Source organism: Triticum dicoccoides, chromosome 3B (genome assembly GCF_002162155.2).
Source record: "Triticum dicoccoides isolate Atlit2015 ecotype Zavitan chromosome 3B, WEW_v2.0, whole genome shotgun sequence".
In the NCBI taxonomy this organism is placed as follows: Eukaryota; Viridiplantae; Streptophyta; class Magnoliopsida; order Poales; family Poaceae; genus Triticum; species Triticum dicoccoides.
In genome coordinates this window covers 58,241,950-58,260,262 of record NC_041385.1, presented here as the reverse complement: position 1 = coordinate 58,260,262, position 18,313 = coordinate 58,241,950, and the positions used below count along the sequence as shown (strand labels likewise).

The window sequence follows — 18,313 nt, the reverse complement described above, 5'->3', positions numbered from 1 at the left end:
CCACAGTCGGACGTCGGGGCGACATCACAGAAAGGGCTTTAAAAGAAATACCACAGTCGGGCGTCTTAGCGACACCACATAAAGGGCTTTTAAAAGAATTGCCACAGTCGGACATCGGGGCGACATCACAGAAAGGGCTTTAAAAGAAAGTAAAATACAACAATGCCACAGTCGGACGTCTGAGCGACATCGCAGAAAGGGCTTTTATTCACAAGGAAATAATGCTCATAATAAATGTTCAATTCATGAGAATAAATGGGTTAGTCCATCCACAGGAATAATCATTTCACCGGACTTAGCACTCATGCGATTCACCGGAGTCTCTGTCATCAAAACTGACATTTGATCAGGATAAGATAATATCGATCTAGGACATGGAATAGATGATTTGGAGGAATATATGACTCTGTAGAGTTTGTACAAAAATTTTCCCACAGCCAACGGATTTCCGTAGTCACGAAGGACTAGTTTCGTTTACGATATTTCAGAAGAAAACACAGCTAACCAGTACACACCCATCCTACCTCTCGATGCTAGGAATCACCCTAGACATCGTCCAAGAAAAACTTTTGAGACGGGGAGATCACAATCTCGAATAGCATGGGATCAAATTTATATACGCGCGCTCTAAGGGGTGCCCCCCTCTCGGTCCCAACCGGAAACACCCATGCCCCCTGACCGGATGACTGGCTTTAATCCAGGGCCATGGAACCATCATCACGGCCTCTCCTTTTGGTGTGTACCAAGAAAGCGGTTTGCAACTTACTAAACCATATACCTTGCGGAAAACATGTGGTAGTACAGGGAAGGAAATGAGAGGAACTGGACCGATACGGTTTGACACTGAAGTCACATAGTCTGGCATAAGACTGGCATGCTACGACACTGCCATCTTACCCATCCTCATGCCAACACATGGCCATTCATACTCACATCCATCCACTTATGGATCATCGAACTCACTTACCTCAATATTGCATAAAATAACGTTCATCGATATGCTCCTCAACATGCCATGAAACTAACTAAATGCAAAACATGCCAAGACACTCATCATATCAAAAGTTCAAACATGCTTGCCTGGTTCAGAGTAGTCGGAGCCTAGCTCGGTGAAGTTCGCGGCTCCGTCACCTCCTTCGGTATCTACGGTATAAAGAAAATATATGCGCTATCGTAAATACCAAGGGGTGCACAAAAAGTATTCCAAATATTTTTCAAATAAATCTGATAAAAAACTAGACAAAATTCTAAAGATAACAAAAAAATAATCAATCAAAAATACCTTTCTGTTTAAAAGTTATAAGGGTTTTTGTCCAGGGACTCATCTGTAATGAAACAGAAGATTTCCAGGGGCTAGCTTATAAAAACAGAAAACGACTCGAATAAGAATACGCCGGCCCAGCGGGAAAACGTATTTGGCAGAAGACGTTTTCAGAAAACGCTTCGCTTAGACAGGACAGAGAGGCTGACAGGCGGGTCCCACCCGTCAGGCTTGAATATACGAACGGGGCGGCAGATTTCGCCGGTGCCCGTGAGCCGCGGTGGTCGCCGGCGGCGATCCACGGCGAGGCGGGAAGATCGGAGGGTACCTCCGTGTTCAGGGCGCCATTCCGCGTCGGTTGGTGGTGGTGGTGGTCGCCGGCGAGTACCACGTCGACGGCGAGCCTGGCTCCGGCGGACGGCGGCTCGGGTGGTTGCGGACTTCGTCGGAGAGAGCTGTGAAGATCAAATTGAGGAGGGGGTTAGGCTTCTGGTAGCTAGAGGGGGTAACGGACGGGGTGTGGGCGCCGGAGACGGCCTCACCGGAGCGAAACGAGCTGGTGGCCGAGGCGGAGCGAGGCGGCCGGAGTCGAGGAAGAAGGGCCCCTCGAGGCTCTTCTAGTTGCTGGTCGGGGTCCAGTGAGGTGGTGGAGGTGTGCGGGGGCGAGAGGGAGCTTAGAGGCGCTATATATAGCCGGCCCGAGGCGGTTGCCGCGAACGGGATAAGTCCGGCGAGTGATTACGGCGGCGCTGTGGTTGGGCAGTGGGATTAGGGGCTTGGGCAACGCCGTTGAGGTCCACCGGTTCCATTTAGGTGCTAATCGGGCTGGGATTTGCTACTAGGGGCGAGTTCGACAGAACGGGACGACGCGGGCCCGTCGGCGGCAGTGAGCACGTTCCGTGCTTGCCGGGCCACGGCGACGGTGCCACGGGCGTGTGCTGGCATGCATGAGGCCACGCGGAGAGCAGAGGGGCGTTGGGCGGCGCCGAACGGCGTTGAGCCGCCGTTCCGTCCCCTGTCGGCCGCCACGGGAGGTCCCGACGCCGCAGAAGACGCCAGCGAGGGCGGGCCAGCGTGCCACCGACGCCAGGAAGAGGCCAAGTGCACGTGTGGTGCTCCAGACAGTAGGAAGAGGCGGCGAGGAACGTGCCAAGTGCACTGTGAGCATGTGTCTGAACCTCTGACGAAGAAAACGACACTGAAATCTGAATTTTCTGAATTTGCAAAGGAACAGTGCAGCTCAGGTGTTCGACAGAATGTTTTTGGCCTCTGGGGATTTTTCCTTGAGCTGATTTTTGGTGGAGTGGCTTCTCATTGCTCCAGTAGGCTGCCTGATTTTTGGTGAAATTTTTGGAGAAGTGTAGGTATGAATTTCACCAAATTTGGCAAATCTGGTCCAAACTTGCAGAGACTGAATTTTGAAAGATTTGAAAAGAGGAGGAGTGGATCAAGATGGTTCTGGGTTGTGGGTACAAAGGACTATCCAGGAGAGTTGGTTTGGGATAAAAACTCAAAGGCAAAGTGGTACTTGCTTTGAAAATCACTAAGGCTCAAAATAATTTGCAGAATTGATTTGAGGGGAAAAATAATTAGAATAAAATTCAAAAACTTGCTTGGATTAGTTGGGACAGAGAACTTAGGCTGATTACAAGGAGGAGGGGAGGTTTTGGAGGGGTTTTACCACATGGGCAAAAATGCCAAGTCATGGGTGGTTTCCAAGATATGAAAATCCCAAATTTTCATAGAGTTCTTTTTAAAAGAAAAACAAATTAAACTCCCAAAATAATTTGAGAGGGAACCAACAGAGAAGAAGTTTCAAAAGATCAAACACCACAGTTTGAAAAAAATAAAATCCTTGCCAAAGAAAAGAAAGTTTTTAAGAGGAAGGATTTTCTGGAAAAAAAATTTAAATGGCCTCTTTTCAAAAACCACAAAGTTTTTGATGAAAACCAAATTAAAATTTTGGAGTGTCACATAATTCCTCTAATAATTATGGAAATTCCTACAATAATTCTTATGGTAATTTTAATAAGTGCCCTATGATTTTGAGAATAGTGTGAAAGAATTTATGATGTCTCAAAAGAATTTTAATGCTTTGCTTGAAGAAAAATTGCTCAAAGTTGATGATTTGGCTAGGAACGTTGATAGACTTTCGCTTGATGTTGATTCTCTTAAACTTAGATTTAATCCTCCTAAGAATGATATCAATGAGTCTCTCAAAGCCATGAGAATTTCCATTGGTGAGTGCAAAGAAAGAACCGCTAGGTTGCGCGCTAAGAAAGATTGCTTTGTAAAGGCGTGTTCTTCTAGTTTCAATGAAAATAATGATGAAGATCTTAAAGTTATTGATGTGTATCCTATTAGATATTTGTTTTGCAACATGAATCTTAATAATAATGGGACTGGAGATGAGTCAACTTTAGTTAGAAGGCGTCACAATAATTCGAAGTTTTTAGATCTTGATGCTAAATTTGGTAAAAGTGGGACTGGAGAGGTCATGACTTTAAATAGCATTGAACCCACTATCTCGGATTTCAAAGAATTTGATTATGATAACTGTTATTTAGAAGGTTGTATTTCCTTATTGCAATCTGTTGTTAATTCTCCTCATGCTTATAGTCAAAAAAAAGCTTTTACCAAACATATCGTTGATGCCTTGATGCAATCTTATGATGAAAAACTTAATTTGGAAGTTTCTATACCTAGAAAACTTAATGATGAGTGGTAACCTACTATAAAGATTAAAATTAAAGATCATGGGTGTTTTGCTTTGTGTGATTTGGGTGCTAGTGTTTCCATGATTCCGAAAACTTTATGTGATATTCTAGATTTCCATGATCTTGATGATTGCTCTTTAAATTTGCACCTTGCAGATTCCACCATTAAAAAGCCAAATGGGAAGGATCAATGATGTTCTCATTGTTGCAAATATAAATTTGGTGCTGGTAGATTTTATCGTTCTTGATATAGATTGCAATCTTTCTTGCCCTATTATACTTGGTAGACCTTTCCTTAGAACGACTGACGCGATTATTGATATGAAGGAAGGGAATATTATATTCCAATTTCCATTAAGGAAAGGCATGGAGCACTTTCCAAGAAAGAAAATTAAATTACCTTATGAGTCTATCATGCGAGCTACTTATGAATCGAGTGCCAAAGATGGCACTACTTAAATCTATCTTCGCTTTTATGCCAAGCTAGGGGCGTTAAACGATAGCGCTAGTTGGGAGGCAACCCAATTTTTTTTGTTTCTGATTAGTAATAAATTTCGCATCTACCTTATGTTTAGATGTGTTTTCATGTTTTAATTAGTGTTTGTGCCAAGTAGAACCTATAGGATAACCTATGATGATAGTTAATTTGATTCTGCTGAAAAACAGAAACTTTGCACTTACGAGAAAAAATTCAATAAATCACAGAAACGTTATTTTGCATTGATTCTTTTTGCTTCTGATCAATAGACAAATTTTCCAGGACTTGCTATTTTGGTAGGATTTTTAGAGTTCCAGAAGTTTGTGTTAGTTACAGATTGCTACAGACTGTTCTGTTTTTGACAGATTCTGTTCTTCGTGTGTTGTTTGCTTATTTTGATGCATCTATGGCTAGTATTAAGTGGTATGAACCATAGAGAATTTGAAATACAGTAGGTTTAACACCAATATAAATAAATAATGAGTTCATTACAGTACCTTATGTGGTGGTTTTTCTTTCTTTCACTAACGGAGCTTATGAGATTTCCTGTTGAGTTTTGTGTTGTGAAGTTTTCAAGTTTTTGGTAAAGATTTGATGGACTATGGAATAAGGAGTGGCAAAATCCTAAGCTTGGGGATGCCCATGGCACCCCAAGATATTCAATAATAGCCAAAATCCTAAGCTTGGGGATGCCCCCGGGAAGGCATTCCCTCTTTCGTCTTCGTTCATTGGTAACTTTACTTGGAGCTATATTTTTATTCGCCACATGATATGTGTTTTGCTTGAAGCGTCATGTATGATATTAGTATTTGCTTTTTAGTTTACCACAATCATCCTTGCTGTACACACCTTTTGAGAGAAGCCTATTTGATTGAAATTTATTAGAATACTCTATGTGCTTCACTTATATCTTTTGAGCTAGATAGTTTTTGCTCTAGTGCTTCACTTATATCTTTTAGAGCATGGCAGTGGCTTAATTTTGTAGAAATTGCTAGTCTCTCATGCTTCACTTATATTATTTTGAGAGTCTCTTAGAACAGCATGGTATTTGCTATGGTTATAAAATTGGTCCTAGAATGGTAGGCATCCAAGTTGGGTATAATAGAAACTATCATAGAAAGTGAATTGGATGCTATGATCAATTTGATACTTGATAATTGTTTTGAGATATGAAAGTAGTGATATTAAAGTCATGATAGTTGGGTGATTATGAATTTAAAGAATGCTTGTGTTGAAGTTAGCAAGTCCCATAGCATGCACGTATGGTTAAAATTGTGTAACAAATTTGAAACATGAAGTGTCCTTGGATTGTGCATCCTTATGAGTGGTGGTCGGGGACGAGCGATGGTCTTTTCCTACCAATCTATCCCTCTAGGAGCATGCACGTAGTGCTTGGTTTTTGATGACTTCTAAATTTGTGCAATAAGTATATGAGTTCTTTTGACTAATGTTGAGTCCATGGATTATACGCACTTTTACCTTTCCATCATTGCTAGCCTCTTCGGTACCGTGCATTGCCCTTTCTCACCTTGAGAGTTGGTGCAAACTTCGCCGGTGCATCCAAACCCCATGATATGATACGCTCTATCACACATAAACCTCCTTATATCTTCCTCAAAACAGCCACCATACCTACCTATTATGGCATTTCCATAGCCATTCCGAGATATATTGCCATGCAACTTTCCACCGTTCCGTTTATCATCATGACACGCATTACTTTTGTCATATTGCCATTGCATGATCATGTAGTTGACAGCGTATTTGTGGCAAAGCCACCATGCATAATTTTTCATACATGTCACTCTTGATTCATTGCACCATCCCAGTACACCGCCGGAGGCATTCATATAGAGTCATATCTTGTTCTAGTTTCGAGTTGTAATTTATGTGTTGTAATCAATAAAAGTGTGATGATCATTATTATTAGAGCATTGCCCCAAGAAAAAAGAGAAAAAAAAAGAAAGGCCAAAAAAAGGCCAAAGAAAAAAAAGAAGAAAAAGAAAAAAAGGGGGAAAAGAAAGAAAATAAAAAGGGGCCATGTTACTATCTCTTTTTCCACACTTGTGCTTCAAAGTAGCACCATGTTCTTCATATAGTGAGTCTCATATTTTGTCCTTCAAAGTAGCACCATGTTCTTCATATAGTGAGTCTCGTATGTTGTCACTTTCATATACTAGTGAGAATTTTTTCATTATAAAACTTGGCTTGTATATTCCTATGATGGGCTTCCTCAAATGCCCTAGGTCTTCGTGAGTAGGCAAGTTGGATGCACACCCACTAGTTTTCTTTTGTTGAGCTTTCATTTATAGCTCTAGTGCATCCGTTGCATGGAAATCCCTACTCCTCATGTTGACATCAATTGATGGGCATCTCCATAGCCCGTTGATTATCCTTGTCAATGTGAGACCTTCTCTTTTTTTTGTCTTCTCCACACAATCCCCATCATCATATTCTATTCCACCCATAGTGTTATATTTATGGCTCACGCTAATGTATTGCGTGAAAGTTGAATTTTTTTTAGATTATTTAAGTACGAAAGAATTGCTTGGCTTGTCATCGGGGGTGTAGAATTTGGGAACATTTTTGTGTGACGAAAATGAAGCATAGCCTAACTATATGACTTTGTAGGGATGAACTTTCTTTAGCCATGTTATTTTGAGAAGACATGATTGCTTTTATTAGTATGCTTGAAGTATTACTATTTCTTATGTCAATATGAACTTTTATTTTGAATCATTTGGATCTGAACATTCATGCCACAATAAAGGAAATTACATTGAGAATTATGCTAGGTAGCATTCCACATCAAAAATTCTGTTTTTATCATTTACCTACTCGAGGACGAGCAGGAATTAAGCTTGGGGATGCTTGATACGTCTCCAACATATCTATAATTTTTTATTGTTCCATGCTATTATATTACCCCTTTTGGATGTTTATGGGCTTTATTTTACATATTTATATCATTTTTGGGACTAACCTACTAACCGGAGGCCCAGCCCGTATTGTTGTTTTCTTGCCTATTTCACTATTTCGAAGAAAAGGAATATCAATCGGAGTCCAAACGGAACGAAACCTTCGGGAGCGTGATTTTTGGAACGAACGTGATCCAGAGGACTTGGAGTGCAAGTCAAGAAGTGATCGATGCGGCCAGGAGATAGGAGGGCGCGCCCACCCCTACAGGGCGCGCCCCCTGTCTCCTGGGCCCCTCAGGCGGCCACCGACGTACTTCTTCCTCCTATATATACCCACGTACCCTAAAAATATCCAGGGAGCCACCGAAACACAATTTCCACTGCCGTAACCTTCTGTATCCGCGAGACCCCATCTTGGAGCCTTCGCCGGCGCTCCGCCGGAGGGGGAATCAACCACGGAGGGCTTCTACATCAACACCATAGCCCTTCCGATGAGTTGTGAGTAGCTTACCACAGACCTTCGGGTCCATAGTTATTAGCTAGTTGGCTTCTTCTCTCTTTTTGGATCTCAATACCATGTTCTCCCCCTCTCTTGTGGAGATCTATTTGATGTAACTCTTTTTGCGGTGTGTTTGTCGAGATCCGATAAATTGTGGGTTTATGATCAAGTTTATCTATGAGAAATATTTGAATCTCCTTTGAATTCTTTTATGTATGATTGAGTTATCTTTGCAAGTCTCTTCGAATTATCAGTTTGGTTTGGCCTACTAGATTGATCTTTCTTGCCATGGGAGAAGTGCTTAGCTTTGGGTTCAATCTTGCGGTGTCCTTTCCCAGTGACAGCAGGGGCAGCAAGGCATGTATTGTATTGTTGTCATCGAGGATGAAAAGATGGGGTTTATATCATATTGCATGAGTTTATTCCTCTCCATGATGTCATGTTTCTTAATGTGTTACTCTGTTCTTATGAACTTAATACTCTAGATGCATGCTGGATAGCGGTCGATGTGTGGAGTAATAGTAGTAGATGCAGGCAGGAGTCGGTCTACTTGTCGCGGATGTGATGCCTATATACATGATTATGCCTAGATAATCTCATAATTATTCGCTTTTCTATCAATTGCTCGACAGTAATTTTTTCACCCACCGTAATACTTATGCTATCTTGAGAGAAGCCACTAGTGAAACCTATGGCCCCCGGGTCTATCTTTTATCATATAAGCTTTCAATCTACTTTTATTTGCATCTTTACTTTTCCAATCTATATCATAAAATACCAAAAATATATTTATCTTATCATACTATCTCTATCAGATCTCACTTTCGCAAGTGACCGTGAAGGGATTGACAACCCCTTTATTGCGTTGGTTGTGAGTTCTTTGTTTGTTTGTGTAGGTGCGTGGGACTTCTGAGGAGCCTCCTACTGGATTGATACCTTGGTTCTCAAAAACTATTGTTGCATCACCCTTTCCTCTTCAAGGAAAACCAACGCAAGGTCAAGACGTAGCACTCCTCCATCATCATGATATTCTTCAGAGGCGTTAGTCCTCTTTTTCAACCCTTTTGGTCATTCGATGACAAAGGGGGAGAAATTTGAGTTAGTCTTCAAGCGGGTCTATCTTATATCGGCGTTTTTTTTGCTAAGTTACAATTCTCGTTCTTTTGATGACTTTGCTGGATCGAGTTGTAATCTTAAACTCTATGGTGGCCTGACACTTTTGCTGAGTTCTTCTGCATGCTTATTCCTCATTAATGTTAATGCACGCATGCTGAATTACATCAGTCACCATATTTCATCATGCATTTCAAATTCTTCATACTATATGTCAAATGCGTGTATGAATTACAAGATATAGGGGGGAGATCTCCATGATTATAGAAGAACTCCCCCTATATCTTGTAATCAAATTCCTCAATTTCAGTATTTACACTTCATATGTTTATCCCCGTTGAAAATTTAACCTATATTGTCATCAATCACCAAAAAGGGGGAGATTATAAGTGCATCTAGTGCCCCTTAGTGATTTTGGTGTATTGAATAGTTATAGGTTAAGGGACTGATGCGTTTGTGAGTGTACACAGGTCTATAAGTCTATGAGGAGTTTGATATTTACAGAGAAAGTCAACCCCTAAAAATGAAGTTCTTCAACTGAAGACTTTGGATTTCTGAAGACTTTGAAAATGAAGAAATTGGTGTGACCTTGAAGACTTGGCAATCATTCGAGGAACATGAAGCGTGAAGACTTTTGTTTTCATAGTTTCATTTTCTCTTTCTTGAGTCATAGGAAACACCGTATTGTTAAAGGGGTCGAAGAAATACTAAGGAAAAATTTCCATGTGATGCTCAACTCAAAATCCTACACCTACCAATCCCTTCGAGTGAAGCCATTGAAAATCTCATATAGTTCAGTAAATTTCTTCAGTAACAGAGATGAAGTTCTTATGGTTGCTAAGGAATTTGTTCTGATTAAGGAGTTAGGAATTCGCCAGTGCGGATTGCCTACACAGTGAGGAACATGATAGCCCTGAGGAATTTGAGAGTCAAAATTCCGACCGTTGTTGTGCTACGCGCCAGCTGTCCCAAAATATCTACCCACCTAACGGTCATATCATTGAAGGCCATTTATGTCTTATCATGTCGGGCTGCTCCCTAGGCTATAAATAGCCGCCCCCTACAACCACTAGCTGGTTGGCTGCTCCGAGAGAAACTGACACTTGTCATTTGAGAGCATCCCATCCTCCGAGGACTTTGAGCAAAAATCATCAAGTGAGGAAAACCAAAACCCAAACACCTTCAAACCCAAAGTGATTGAGCATCACTGAAGAGATTGATCCTGCGTAGATCCGACGCTTGTTACCTTTGAAGACTGTGCTTCTTCCAGACGGTTAGGCGTCAAAGTCTAGAGCATCCAAGAGGAATTGTGGATCACCGAGTGACCGAGTTTGTGAAGGTTCGGAAGTCACCTGAAGATTTACCACGAGTGATTGGGCGAGGTCTATGTGACTTTAGCTCAAGGAGAATACGATGAGGACTGTGTGTCCTTTGGTTTAAATACCTAGCCGCTCCAACCAGATGTACAACTGAGACAACAGTTGGAACTGGTCTACCAAATCATTGTCTTCACCAAGCTTACTGGTTCTATTTCCTAAACTCTTTCATTTCCTCATTTCTGTTGTTGTGCGCTTGTTCATATCTGTTTGAAGACTTTGACTGAAGACTTTCTCAATTTCCTCAGTTCAATTTCTTCAGTCTGTTCGTCTTCATCTTGTGTTATCCTGTGCTTACGCTTTCTGTACTCTGTGCTTGTCTTCATTTCATCATGATGACTATGCTAGTGCTCTGCTATGTTTACTTTTGAGTACTTATTCCGCTGTAAGTAGTTCTTCATTTAGAAATTTCTTCACCAGCAAATTCCTCAGTGAAGAATTCATAAAAATCGCCTATTCACTCCCCCCTCTAGTCGATATAACGCACTTTCACATGCAAGCTCTCCCACGCTTCGATCCCCTCTTATGTGCAGAGCCTCACGAGGACTATGTCGAGGATGGGCGTTCGAGGCGGCGGGGGCGCGGTGGCTCTGGGGTGCAAGATGGTCGGCGGCGGGAGAGACGGCACGCTCGACGTGTGCACGCGCGTCTGCATCGTCGATGAGCAGGAGGCCATCCTCTACGAGAGCTTCGTGAAGCCCCTCATCCCTATGACGCACTACCGGTACGAGACCACGGGGATCCGGCCCGAGCACCTCCGCGACGCGCCCATGGTGAAGCAGGCGATCAGGCGGGTGCAGGACATCCTCCTCAATGGCGAGCAGTCCTACCCCTACTCCTCCCGCGGCGCGGCCCGGCTCCTCGTCGGCCACGGACTAGAGCAGGACCTCGACACGCTGGGCATGGACTACCCAGCCCACCTCAGGCGGGACACGGCGACGTACCCGCCGCTAATGAAGACGAGCGCCAGGCTCATGAGCAACTCGGTCCGGTATCTCACGCGGAGCTGCCTGGGGTATGACATACAGACCGGCGGCCACCATCACCCCTACGACGACTGCGTGGCCGCCATGCGGCTGTACAGGAGGATGCGCGCCATGAGCCACCTGCACATGCACGGCCGTCCCAAGGACGACGAGGATGAGTCCACGGTCAAGGCCTTCCCGGCGTGGAGGCAGCGAGAGCTGGAGCGCATGTCGCCGGAGGAGCTCCTGGCGATGTCCAAGCCCGACTACCAATGTTGGTGCCTCGAAGACGTCCGGCGATGCTAAAGTACGGCAGCCGGCTCCCTACGGAATTCGAATCTTGGCTGGCGCTTTTACTTGGTGGTCATGATGAAAAGATAAGAGAAAATAAAAGAATGGATAGTTGTCGTACGTTACAATCAATGTGGCGATCGAATAAGTCATAGATTTGTTTTGTTGAAAAGTAAGTTGCCTGAATTTCAAATTTAGGTCATTCGATTTTGTTTGGGAATAAAGATGGACAGAGGCACGACAGGGCACCTAGGGTGCCAGGCGAGCAAAGCGAGGCCCGGGGACACCGGCAAGGCCTCGGCTAGGAATAATCCGCAGCCGACGGAGACTAAGTTAGAAGGTTAACAGGTGTGGGTGTGGGGACTGCGGGCATCGGACTGACGGTCGGCTGGGCTTGACCATTGATGAATAGATTAAAAAAATTTCTCGAAATATAAGATAAAAATGATGACACTTGAATTTTGAAAAATCAATGTGCAGTATATTACGCTAAGATGTCAAACTTGACGGGCTCCGTGTGCAGAACTTCTTTTAGCTTCGGCACGTCTCTCTCCGGTGCCGTGAGAATGTGCTCCAATCGAACGCGTCGTCGAATGGGAGCACAAAGGTGCCGGCGATGATAACATCTCTTCCGCGAATGAAAACTCCTCCCTAGAGATCTGCATTGCAGAATACACTGACATCTGGCTTATGATGGTGCCCTCAGTTTGGTTTTAGCATGGTGAACCAGGTGCTCCGGGTACGGCGGTAGGCCAGTAGCAATGTAGCACTGGCTGTGGCTCATCATCCACCTTCTTGTAAGATCTTTGATGAATCAGACATCGCTCCCGTGCGGCTCCAGCGGCCGCACCGAGGCGCCCAAATCCAATCGCCAGCGGACCTCCCCTACCTCCCCACTTCCCCTCGCCGTCGCCAGGCAAAGCCCGGGTGGTGCGGCGGCGGCGGGGCTGCTTCAGTGGCGCGGTCGCATCGGATTCGGTGAGCTCGGCTGCGAGCTTCAATGGCTGGGCTTTTCTTCCCCAAGGCGGAAGTGGGCTAGCGTCGGCGGCTGCTGCCGGCGGAGGGTCTGGGCAAGGCATGGGCGTGCGGTGTGAAGGCTCTGGGCGGCGCGTGGCGTGGAGACCCGGGGTGGTGCGTCGCGGGCGAGGTGCGAGACGGCCCGAAGGCCGGGGCGGCTCAGATATGGCCACTGGGCGGCGCGGCGAGGCGTCCGCCACGAGGAGCCGCGTAGCAACAGAGGGGTGGCGGGGCGCGGACGCGAGGGGGCGCGTTTTCTCATCTGGCGCTTGGAGGTGCAACGCCGGGCGCGCGTTGGTGCAGGTGCGTGCTGCGGCGCGGCTGGATATGGCTTCGGGCGGCGCTCCACTATAGCCTGCGTCGGCATGGTGCTGTCAGGCCGGGTGGCTCAGTCCGCGATGGGAGGCCTTGGATCCGGCCAGCCGTGGTCGGATCTGGCTTGGCGGCTGGATTTGACGGCTGGACAGTTGCGGCATCCGCGCGGCGCGGCTAGCTGCGGCGGCTCCTAGCCGTTCTTCGTCGACAGGCTGATCTGTGGGTGGTGATGCATTGCAGGAGGTTCAGCTAGTTTGGTCAGGGCGTTGTGCAACGAAACCGGGCGAAAGCTTTGACTCTGGTTTTGGCCGGAGCCGGCAACGGTGGCGCTCGTGGGCGTCGCGACCTTCTTGAAGGCGTTGCCGTGGTGAAGTGCTCATCTCCCTACCGACCCTTTCTCCGAGGGAAACCTCATATCTGTGCATTCATGGATCGGACGATGACGGCGTCCTGCGCTGTGCCCCTTTTGAGGGCTTCGTCTTTGGAGGTGGGGACAAATTGGAGGGATTAGTGGCAGGTGCGCCAGAGTGGTGAGTTGGCGCCAAGGCTTCTGTGGCAACGATGGCGACGGTGAGCGAGGTCGGAGGCACAGCAATGGTTGTGTTAGTCGGTTCTTCTTGGGCGTGTTCATGGGATTGCCTTGGTCTGTTTGTTGCTGTGAAGTCGGAGCTGCGGTTGCGGGGCCCCTGTGGCAACGATGGCGAGCAGCAGGTGGTCTGTTCGGCGGTCTTTCACAACGCCAACCTTGCATATTTCTTCTTCGTAGCTCTTTGTCAGAGTCGGAGTTGCGCTATCCTCGACGTAGGTGGTTGAGTTTTGGTGCGGAGCTTCATTTTTCTCCACATGACCTCTATGGTGCGGGTTGGGTTGATGCTCGTCTATGGTGAAGTCGAAGTCGTTTGCTCGGGGATTAGGGATGGCGATGATGCCGCTTGAGGAGAAGTGATGACGATGACACGTGTGTGCTAGCTCAACGAGGCCCTCTTCAGAAAGGGATGTATGGAGTATTCTATGTGTGCCGCTCATCGGATTATGACGGTCTTCACCCGGTTTTTCGTTAATTAACTGGGCAATTCTTTTCTGTTTAATTAATGGATGAGGCAAATTTTTTGCCTCCGTTTACAAAAAAAAATCTTTGGTCTGAACTCTGAAGGAAGGAATGAAGGAGCTGATGTAAGATTGTATCCTGATCTCAAATAGGCTAGTCTATCTGTAAATTTATCCTCGAGACTTGGAAAGAAAATGAAATAAAAGTTATGTGCTCCTGACATTGTTAAATATGGCAATATATAGAACACTGACATGTGCGTATGCCGAATGGACTAACACAGATAGAGAGATCCCTGAAATTATTATTGACCCCATAACAGAACCACAATTTTACAGTCCAGCAGAACAACTAGTAACTGAGCTTTAGGTTATGCTTGACAGTACAGTACAATGAACTCTCTATTTGTTGTCAGACGTATTGTCGCTCTACAACCATCATTCCGTCGTAGCCTAGGTGGTTAGGATACTCGGCTCTCACCCGAGAGACCCGGGTTCAAGTCCCGGCGACGGAATTTTTCCTTTTTAATTTGCTTTTTTTAGGCAGCTTCTGCTGTTCCACGGCTGCTGGTGAGAGTCAGGGGATACATACAGATGTCGTGGTCAATCGTACATTCACGCTACTCCTTTTTCAGGGGATTTGAAACGTCGAACTAGACGGATATATATAAAGCACATTGTTTTGTTTGGCGGCCTAAATTTGTTGGACATGAAGAACCGACATGGCGTCTCTCATTGTATCTCTGTACTGGCTATTATTTTATGAATGGATTTGGGTGCCCCTTAAGAAAAGAAGAAAAAAAATCAGGTTTTCTTTGTAAGCTAAAAAAAATGTCAAACGAGCTGGTTCGTGCCAGGTAGGAGGAGCAAGCCATCTCATGAAGCTATCTGACAGGAAAAAACGCACAAAACCTACTGCCCGTCTGAAATGAGGCCAGTTTCTCTACGTAAGGAACTCCCATATGATAGTCGTTTATTTTCGACCCTATATCATTCACTCAAGAATTGATGAATTTTTTTTCAAATTGATGGACTTTTTCCAAACCCGTGTTTTTTCCAAAAATCGATGAACTTTTTTTTTCAAATTTGTGAAATTTTTCCAAAATTGATGTTTTTTTTTGAATTTGCGAACTCTTTCTTAAATTTATGATTTTTAACTTTTCTTGAACTTTTTTGTAAAAGCCAACAGTCAACAACCTGGTCAGTACTGCGTGGTCGCGGTCAACAGTCAACTAGCGACCTAGGATCGAGCGACGAGCGACCCGAGCGAAGAGTGTCGAACCCTTCTGCACCTCTCGATTGGATCCAGCTACCCAGAATGCCAGACCGACGGCCGCACGGGCTCAGTCCCGACGCAACAATTGTCAGGAAGAGAAGGACGCAGGCGACGCCATGGCGAGGAGAGAGTGGGCGGGTGATGCCTTAGAGGGAAGGGGAGACAGCGGATAGAGGAGAGGACGGGCTTCGTCGTGACGTGGAGGAGAGATGGTGGGGTAGGATAGGAAGGGGCGAGCGGCGCTATGGAGGGGAGGGGGGAAGCGGCGGTTGTGATGCGGTGAGAGAGCGAGAGGATCCAGCTGCTGTGAGGGAGTGAGAATAACGAGCCTATGTGCTGCGGTTCGGTGAGAATAAGGCCACGAAGCTATGTAGATGAAAAGAAAAACTAACAAGCACACAACCTTGTCATGTTAGGCTTTTTTTTCTTTAAGAAAATGAGGAAACGAGCAGCTTATGTGATGAGGTAAGGCTAAAAATTGTTTTTACATAATAGACCAACAAATGAGAAAACTGTATTTATTTTGTTTCCGGATAAAAGGCGATTGACTGATCTTATACAGAGGCATTACGATTATTACATGAAGAGATAGCAAAGAATAAGTCAAAAAATCATTGCATGGTCCATAGACCGAATCATAGCGGCTCCGCACATTTGGAGGCTAAAGCTAATAAGAAGCACTCCTAAAAAAGTACTCGCTCCGTTCCTAAATATTTGTCTTTTTAAAGATTTCAACAAGTGACTACATACGAAGCAAAATGAGTGAATCTACATTCTAAAATATGTATATATACATCCTTATATGGTATCCATTTGAAATCTCTAAAAAGACAAATATTTAGAAACGGAGGGAGTAGTACTAACAAGCGGGCATAAAGGGCAGCTAGGCAAGCATGGCGTAAGAATCGGAGGCGGCTACAACACCACTTCACGCCGAGGATAACTCCCCTGACTAATGCCGTTCAGTCGCGATGTGTCACAAAGGCTCCTGCATTTGTCCTGAAGGCTGCTGATCAACTAGTCAAGCTGAGGTCGGTCCGGCCATCGTCCGAGCGGTTTCCAAAGTTACAACTGAATCATAATTTTATACACTAGGTCAGCTGAGTGTTTTATAGATCGCCACTCTATTAAAGCCTTGTCGTCCATAAGTCCCAAGCAATCGCCCCAAAACCCATCCAAAAGATTGTGTAAATTAGCAAACCTCACGGGGTTCCAGGTACAACATACCTCAAAATCGATGAACTTTTTCCAAATTTAATGTTTTTTTCAAATTGATGAACTTTTTAAAAAAATTAATGAACTTTTTTCAATTTGCGGACTCATTTTCGCATTTATGATTTTTTTTAACCTTTCGTGAACTTTTTTTAGAAGTGAATAGTCAACAACCTAGTCAGTAGTGCATGGTCGCGGTCAAGAGTTAACTAGCGACCTGGGATCGAGCGACGGATTTATTGTCAAATTGATGAACTTTTTTCTCAAATCGATGAACTTTTTCCGAAAACCGATGATTTTTTAAAAAATATCGGTGTTTTTTTAACAAAATTCATGATTTTTTTTCAAAATTGATTAACTTTTCCCAGAATCGATGAACCTTTTCCAAATTTGCGAACTCATTTCCGAATTTATGGTTTTTTAAAACTTTCCTTGAACTATTTTGTACTAAAAGTCAACCGTCAACAAACTGTTAAGTAGTGCATGGTCGCGGTCAAGAGTCAAAACTAGCCACCTGGGATCGAGGGACGAGCGAACCGAAGCGAGCGAGGAGGAGCGACCCAATCGATCGATCGTAAGCCTATTTTTGTGGATCGGCCATCAGCCAAGCCCAAGATCGCACGCGCGCACAGCACCACACATGGCTCTCCCACGATTACCAAACACATCCGATCTCGACTGGCGATGGCGATGGCCAACCTACCACCGGCGCCCCCGCTTGGGCGGCGAGCCGGCGGCCGGCGGCCTAAACCTCGTACAGGGAAGGGAACGAGCGCAGCCGTGATGGAGATGGAGGACGCCTCCGATCTCCGGGCGCAATCTCCAATGCGCCGCATGATGGCTCACTGCACGCACGTCGCATCAACAACGTAAGGTAATCACATGCATATTGATATCACTAGTTGGTACGTAGTGTATTGTTTGTTGGATTGATTGATACGTACAGTACATGCTATTAGCAAATACCAGAGGAAGGAACCCCTGTAAAGAAGGCTGGAGTAGATCGGAGGAAACCTGTTATGATCAATCTTAAATTTTGTATTTTCTTTTAAGAATGATAGTGTATATCACCAGAAAAGGAATTAGAAGACAGGGTATCCTGCCCGATAATTCACTAGCGTGGACGAGCTCGCCTGATCTCGGTATCTTGAGTCGTCGACTCGTTCCGGGGTACGGTGTGGACGTGGTGTGTCAGGGAGCTACGGCAGATTATTTAATGCGCGTGCTGGATGGAAAGAGCCCACGTTTGTACAGCGCGTAGACGGACGTCTACGACTCAGCGACGGCGTTTCGAAACTGTACCAATGTGAGCGCTCCGGAAGGATGCAACCTGCTTGTTAAGTTCACGCCCTTGAAGAGCCCTCGCAGGCAGTTCGAAACTCGAATTGGATGGATTCCCGCCCAAGGCATTTGCCAGGACTGCGTTAACACCTATTAGGACGTGGTCACACGCTCACACTGAAGCATTGCTGTCACTGTTCAGCTATATAGAGGAAAATGATGTCTAAGAAAGCCTTCAACGAGGGGAGAGAGTACAAAGAAAATCAACTGAATTTTTGCCACAAACATATAATTGTTTATCTAAATATCATGGCAAATTAAGAAACTTTGCAATGGTCACATGGCAAAAAGCAACAATTTTCAGTCTATAAAATCATGGCAAAATTTGGAAAAGGTATAATGATCACATGGCAAATTTAGAAAATTCCGTTCTGTATGATCAAGGCACTTGTAAGAAAAATATAAACTAAAGAAATGGTTTTCTAAAACAAGTCAATTTGTGTTTGTATACCTTTCCTGGTTGTTAGTTTATTTAGATGGATTTTTT

The 18,313-nt window shown here is 44.8% G+C and overlaps 1 non-coding gene and 1 pseudogene across 1 annotated transcript; both read left to right on the top strand.

Annotated features, from left to right (window-relative positions):
* LOC119279270 overlaps positions 1 to 11,633 on the top strand; it is a 104,928-nt pseudogene extending 93,295 nt beyond the window's left edge.
* Positions 11,634 to 14,439: 2,806 nt separating this feature from the next.
* On the top strand, positions 14,440 to 14,512 carry TRNAE-CUC. The gene has a single exon. It is a non-coding gene; the product is annotated as a tRNA-Glu (tRNA).
* The last annotated feature ends 3,801 nt before the right edge of the window (positions 14,513 to 18,313 follow it).